Source organism: Neomonachus schauinslandi, chromosome 5, assembly GCF_002201575.2.
Source record: "Neomonachus schauinslandi chromosome 5, ASM220157v2, whole genome shotgun sequence".
Taxonomy (NCBI): Eukaryota; Metazoa; Chordata; class Mammalia; order Carnivora; family Phocidae; genus Neomonachus; species Neomonachus schauinslandi.
Genome location: NC_058407.1, coordinates 19,694,587 through 19,702,302, shown reverse-complemented (window position 1 = coordinate 19,702,302; position 7,716 = coordinate 19,694,587). Strand labels below are relative to the sequence as shown.

At 34.5% G+C, this 7,716-nt stretch overlaps 1 protein-coding gene across 6 annotated transcripts in view; it reads right to left on the bottom strand.

Moving 5' to 3' along the window:
- Nucleotides 1–7,716, bottom strand: part of NUP37 (nucleoporin 37) — a 41,743-nt gene that overhangs the window by 10,384 nt on the left and 23,643 nt on the right. The window lies entirely within an intron of this gene.

Below are 7,716 nucleotides of genomic sequence, written 5' to 3'. Positions count from 1 at the left end.
ACACACACACACCATACTCCCATTTTCCAGGGGTGCTTAACACACACACACACACACACACACACCATACTCCCATTTTTCAAAATAACACATAAAGATATGAGGTGATGTGATCTGAATTTAGGGAGATAATTTCCATACTTGTTTATTCCTTCTGCTTTTGGCTTTCCATGCCAGGGGCTACTTCTTATCCTATTCTTCTCTGATCTGGCTCACTTCCCCAATTCTCCTTATCAAAGGTGGCCTTGATTGAAAGCTACCAGATTAAACCAGATTAAATGTTGGTTGAAGGAACAGATACCTGGCTCCTCCTATTCTTCCTTTCCTTAATACTACAAATCCATAGTAACAAGGACCAAGCTACTCACTGACATGGCTTTCTATCTCAATTTCTTTCCCAACCTCCTAGTAGAGATCAAGACTTAGAAATCTCAATAATGGCACTCTACTGTGAGCAGTGCTACTCCCCCACCCAGATTGCTAGCTGTCCAGTTCATCCTTCACACTCAGCCAGTTATATCTCACTGGTCCAGAGTATGGCAGAGTTAGCATGGCAGGAGGCAGAAGTGGTGAGTGGTTGGCAAAGCACCTACAGAATTCTGGTCTTTAAAAATTTAAATTAAGAATTAAGACAGCTCATTAGAATGCTTAGACCTTTTCTTCTAAGGTTTATAGTTCATATCTCAGTAGGGACTATAAAACAATTTCAACAAACTTAAGGAATGTACGTTTAAAGTATAGGGAAAGATTTACTTCAAAAACAGTAGACACATGTATTGAACAATGCTGCTATTCTGTGCCAAAGCACATTATTGCAAATATTTTTTCTCCCATGTAGAAATTATAGGGTCTCCAATCATGAAATATCAGTTACATATAAACTAACACAAGTGTTTTTCAAAATGATTATCTACTTGATTAAATAATTTAGAAGCATACTCTTTTCTCTTGCCAAATCAACTTTTCATCTATATTTACTATACAAGGGAAACAATTAAAATTTCATTGAAGAGGGGAATCACAATTGTGCAATTGTGTTTCACACAATTGTGAATTGTGTGAAACACAATTCAGTGAATAAGATTATTAATTATGGCACCTGATTATTTCTTTCTTCTCTATTCCTCTTGCATTATAAAGTGTTGGGATAGCATATATTTTACCACTATTGAAATAGTAGGAATGTCTTGCAAATTCAGTGAGTCTCATGAGAGAATGGTTTAAAGGCTCCATTCTTTTGAACTTATTCTAATATGTATTTGATTTTTGTTTGCTATTATATAAATTGAATAAATATGTATCAGAATATTTTCATGATTTTTTTTCTTTCAAATGAAGAAAAACAAAGAGGTAGAAATTATGAATAAGGATATTCTACAAAAACAGGTCAGTTAATGAAGTGTATTTTAATTTGGTCCAATGAACCAAATTTTAGTCAATTTTTAAACAGTATTTTATCCTGACAGAACTTGATGCTTAAAAAACAAAACAAAACTGACTTAAAAATGAGGAGGGTGATCCAGATTACTTTACAGGACTAGGATAAAGTGATTTATGGTTTATATTTATATGCTTATTAAATAATTCTCAGTGGCTGCATAATCTAAGTACTAAGTACGCAAAATACAACAAATTGGGCTGAAATGAGTTATCATAACTAAATAAGCTACAGATGGTACACTTTAAGTTGTTAAGTCTTATTTCCCTTTTTGATAGATTCCATAATTAAGTTCTTCTCAAATCCCTTTGTAGAGCTCAACTCATTTTTCTGTCGTTACTTCATGGCTCATCTAGTTAATATTACTTCCATCAGATAAAATCACATTCTTTTATTTTTTGGATAAATTTTTTGCAGTTCACCATACATCATAAAAACACACAAATTTTAAGCATACAGCTCAGAGAGAATAGCACCCAAATTAAGAAACAGTATTTCCAGAACTCCAAAAGTCATCCTGGGCTTCCTTTTGATCATACTTCTTTGCTTTCTCACAAAAAGCACCTACTATCCTGACTTCTAACACCATAGTGTACTTTTGCCTGATTTGAACATCATAAAATGGAATCACATAGTATGTATTTTCTTGGTCTGGCACCTTTCACTTATCATTAGATTTTGTGAGATTTACTAACATTGTTGCATGTTGTTGTACTTTGTTCACTCACATTGCTATATAGATAGTATTCCATTAATTAAGTACACTGTAATGTATTTACTTATACTGTTGACACTTAGGCTGTTTCCAGTTATAGTCATTGTTAATAATGCTACTATAAATCTTCTTGTATGTTTTTTAGTGAATACAGACACACACCCACTCCCCCTACACACACACAAACACACACACACCCACCCCTGCAGAGTATATACCTGAGCATGGAATTGATGGATTATAGCTTACAAATACGTTAAACTCTAGCAGGTATTGTCAAATAGTTTTCCAGACTGGTCGTACCTTATTTTTCTTTTTTTCCTCTCATATTTCTTTTAATTACCAACAGAAAAAAACCTACACTTTCTCTGACAAATTTACGACAAAAACAATTATTTGACTGGCAAAATGTGCAACTTTTCAGTTGGTCTTACTTGTAAGGCAGATTTTTCAAATCCTCCCCTTTTTCTTGCATATTATGTTATTTTCATGTATCTATGTATGGATTAATTTGCACAAATTTTAAAATGTTGTGAATACAATGTGTAGTCAAAGCTCTTAACTGACTTCCTTCTGACAGATTCTTCCTTTTTCCCTCTGTAGAATTGACAGGAATAAGAAGGCTGTTTTCTAATAAGCTCACATGTACATTTGTTGTAGACTTACCAAGAGGGAATATGTTTTTTTTTTTGCTTAGTAAACCACTGTAAGGGGTGTAAAACCCATGCCTACTTATTAGTATAATTACACAATAAGTATTATGTAAGCTGATAGAATATGAATGTGAAAGAGCTATTTCAATGAAACTAAGTTGATGGCAACTAACTAAAGGTAAATTTCTAACTTAAAATTGCTCTTAAATTAGGAAGGTGTGTCAGTTACAAAAGATTAAGCGATCAAAGTAAAAAGTCTAGATATATTTGAATTAAGAATACTTAGCAAATGTTTTCACTATAGACACTATTACGGGTGTGGTTCATGCAAAAAAGGTCCAGTGCTCGTCAACAGACTCATAAATTACAGAAAAATAAAGGTCTTGGTCTAAAATTAAAAAATCGGCAATTCGCACATTGGTAAATTTTCATCCATATGTTGTATATTAAAATAAGGTGGGTAGACAGTCTCTTAAAATGATTTCCTGAGTTAACTCACATTTTTAGATTAAATTAATTAAATTTTAATTCCAATGTAGTTAATATACAGTGTTATATTAGTTTCAGGTATACAATAGTGATTCAATAGTTCATATATTACTCAGTGCTCATCAAGATAAGTATACTCTTAATCTCCTTTACCTATTTCATCCATCCCCCACCCACCTCCCCTCTGGTAACTATCAGTTCGTTCTCTGTAGTTAAGGATCTGATTCTTGATTTGTCTCTCTCTCACTTTTTACCCACTTCGTTTATTTGTTTTGCTTTTTTTTTTAAAGATTTTATTTATTTGAGAGAGAGAGTGAGAGAGAGAGAGAGCACAAGAGGGGGGGAGCGGGAGAGGGAGAAGCAGACTCCTTGCTGAGCAGGGAGCCCGATGTGGGACTCAATCCCGGGAATCCAGGATCATGACCTGAGCCGAAGGCAGTTGCTTAACCAACTGAGCCACCCAGGCGCCCTATTTGTTTTGCTTCTTAAATTCCATATATGAGTAAAATCATATGGTATTCGTCTTTCTCTGACTTATTTTGCTTAGTACTATATTCTCTAGCTCCATGTACAATATATATATTATACATATACACATGCACACACACATCTTCTTTATCCATTCATTTATTGACGGACACTTGGCCTGCTTCCATAGTTTGGCTATTGTAAAAAATGCTGCAATAAACATAGGGGTGCATATATCTTTTCAAATTAGTGCTTTTATATTCTTTGGGTAAATACCCAGTAGTGTGATTCCTGGATTGTAGGACAGTTTTATTTCTAATTTTTTGAGGAACCTCCATACTGTCTTCCACAGTGGCTGTAGCAGTTTGCATTCCTACCCACAGTGCATGAGGGTTCCTTTTCCCCCACATCCTTGCCAACACTTTTTGTTTCTTGAGTTTTTGATTTTAGCTATTCTGACAGGTGTAAGGTGTTAGTTCATTGTGGTTCTAATTTACATTTCCTTGATGCTGAGTAATGCTGAGTATCTTTTCATGTGTCCGTTGGCCACCTGAATGTCTTCTTTGGAGAAATGTCTCTTCATGTCTACTGCCCATTTTTAACTGGATTGTTTTTTTTGCTGCTGAGCTGTATAAGTTCTTTATATATTTTGGATACGATCCCTTTATCAGATGTGTCATTTGCAAATATCTTCTCCCATTTGGTAGGTTGTCTTTTAGTTTTGTTGGTTGAGTTTACTGACTTTTTGATTTTTTAACGAACTATAGGTTTAGACCATGTCAGATAAGAGAGTTTCTACTGTAACAGGAAAAAAAAAATAATAAATTTGAAAATTCATATTAATATTTTCAAATTTATTGCTAATTAATTTGTTTATAATGAATGAAACTACTTAAATTACAACCACAGAAGCATACTTTTCAGGGAAGTGGTATGTCACAAAAAAAGAAAAGCTGTAAGGATTCATAGGCTTCTTTTTTTTTTTTAAAGATTTTATTTATTTATTCATAAGAGATAGAGATAGAGAGAGAGAGAGAGGCAGAAGGAGAAGCAGGCTCCCCGCTGAGCAGAGAGCCCAATGTGGGGCTCGATCCCAAGATCCTGGGTTCATGACCTGAGCCGAAGGCAGAAGCTTAACCATCTGAGCCATCCAGGCGCCCGATTCATAGCCTTCTTAATAGACATAATCAAGCACATGGAAAGATAATAGACTATAAAAGTATAACGTCAAATTAAATTATGTTTTTTTTTAAAGATTTTATTTATTTGACAGAGAGAGACACAGAGAGAGAGGGAACACAAGCAGGGGGAGTGGGAAAGGGAGAAACAGGCTTCCCGTGGAGTGGGGAGCCTGATGCAGGGCTTGATCCCAGGACCCTGGGATCATGACCTGAGCCGAAGGCAGACGCTTAATGACTGAGCCACCCAGGCGCCCCCAAATTAAATTATCTTGACCAAAAATCAGGAGCTATATGAAATACACCATATACCTATTTAAATGTTTGTAAGGGAAATTTCAAAGAAAAAGATTTAAGGTAAAATTAATTTACTGACATATTAAGTCAATACTATAGATTAAATCAAAGAGCACTAAAGTACAGATAGTACTTCAAGTAAAATAAAATAAATGACAGTTTTGACCCAATTAGACTATAATTATAACAAACACCTCCAGCCCTCCCAATTCTGTGGTCCTAAGTTGAACTCTTAGATTTTAGCTGTAAAATGTACGGATGGAGAGCTGTCCAGATCTAAGATTATGAATTACACTTTACTTTTGGTAGTTGTTAAAATTATTGCCTCATTTCAGGCTGAGTGCTCTTCAGAACATTAAGTATCCCTACCATATGGTATTTAAATGTAATTGTCCTATTCAATCAATAAAAAGGTCCCATAAATTGGGTGTTGGCATACTGGAGATATCCTAGATATTCTCAAGGGTCCTTTAAATTGACAATTAATAGAGGGAGATGTTCCCTCTAAGGATTTGAAAGGAAATTTCCTGGGTAATACTCTGCTCTTTTTATTTGTTCTCCATTTTTTATTGGCATCTCATTGTCTGTTAAGGAGTTCACTGTAGAAGGAAATTTCTGCTACCAAATGTTTCTGACAACACAGACAAAAGAAGGAATGGATGACATTAAATGACACATCTGTATCCATTTGGCCTTCTCTAACCAGTAAAGCAAAAAATACTAACTGTAATCTTTCTAAGAGACTTGACTGGATCACATGAATCACTACTGATTAATTAAATATGAAAGCAAGAAAAAAAAGGAACGGGAGGTACTTTACAATGTTACTGGGTGCAAGAAAGGGTGTTCCAATATTCTTAGACAACAAACACTTTCTTCATTGAGTTTTGTGATAATAAAATGAAGATCTTCCCTTCCCATTTCCAAATAATCGATCGCTAAGTTACTCGTTACGTTCTGGATAATTTAAAAAAAAAAAAGGGAAAACAGTATATTTCCTTAGTAAGTGAATGTAGAATTAGGAAGAAGTGAAACAAATTACAAAGTAATTTAGGGCTAAAATGTCTGGTTTTAGGTGCAAAAGGAGTTCAGAGGTGGGAAACCACATTATTGAAGGCACAAATCTAGGGATTAGATGGGCAAATCTTGACAGTGGGTATGATAGGTTAGTGTGGTGAATAAATAAACTTTGTCAGCTGGGCAAAAGCCTTTTACAAAATGGCATGATAGTATAAAATAAGAATTTTGTATAGGGTACTTTCAGTATGTGTCAGTATTTCACATATATTGAGAAATAACATTAGCCTAATTTTGCTTTGTCTTTTTAAATGCTAGAGACTACTAAGCAAGTGGTATTAATGTACTACTATTAATGATAAAAGAAATGGATTACCAGAAATTTTATTGACTTGAGTGTAAGAATTATAAGGAGGAAAATGAGAGATAATTGCATTTGCTTATTATTTGATCCTTCAATAACAAAAAATAATGAGTCAAAAATAGTCAATAATCAAAGGCTGTGGGTGTTTTAGAGGGGAGACAAAGGAGGCCTGTTTCAAACATAACACTAATAAACCAACTATACCATACATAAAATAATCTACTATTGTAAATCTTCACAAAGCCTTAGAAGAGTTAAAAAAATCTTACAAGCTCAGGGTGCCTGGGTGGCTCAGTTGGTTGAGCGACTGCCTTCGGCTCAGGTCATGATCCTGGAGTCCCTGGATCGAGTCCCGCATCGGGCTCCCTGCTCGGCAGGGAGTCTGCTTCTCCCTCTGACCCTCCCCCTTCTCATGTGCTCTCTCTCATTCTCTCTCTCTCAAATAAATAAATAAAATCTTTAAAAAAAAAATCTTACAAGCTCACATGTCATTGCTTCATTTTGTTTCCTTGAAATTATAAACAAATTCAGCAGAGACTACAAGTTTATCATCACAGAGGTGAGAAACTAGCTGAGGCTGCCCCAGAGGATAATTAACAACTTACACAGACAGATAGATTTTTGAAGGATAGGAGTTGTGAGAAATTTTGTCATATTTAAAAATAAACCTCAAAATTAAACTCTCAACTGCAAAGAAATACCATATGGTAGTTTTCAAACAGATCATATATAATGATTTCATCTTCAAGGAATTCAGAGTAAAAGGACCTTCCCCCTTTAACTAACATAAACACCAGTAATATTATCCAGGAAATATTAGCATTTCATTATTTCCAAGAAAAATTTTGATATATTTTATAACCTAAAATTTGACTCTTATGTTGTAAATGAGGGAAAGTAGTCCTTATTAGTGACATAAACGAGCTTTCAAAATAAACCTGAAAAATGTTTATGGATCTGATTCTCATTTATACAATTCACTTACTGCAACCACACGAGGGCCACATAAAACAAGCTTAAATTACTGCAATCACTGATACGGTAATACACTTTATGAAATACTGGTTTTGTATTTCATCTACAAGGGGACATGAGAG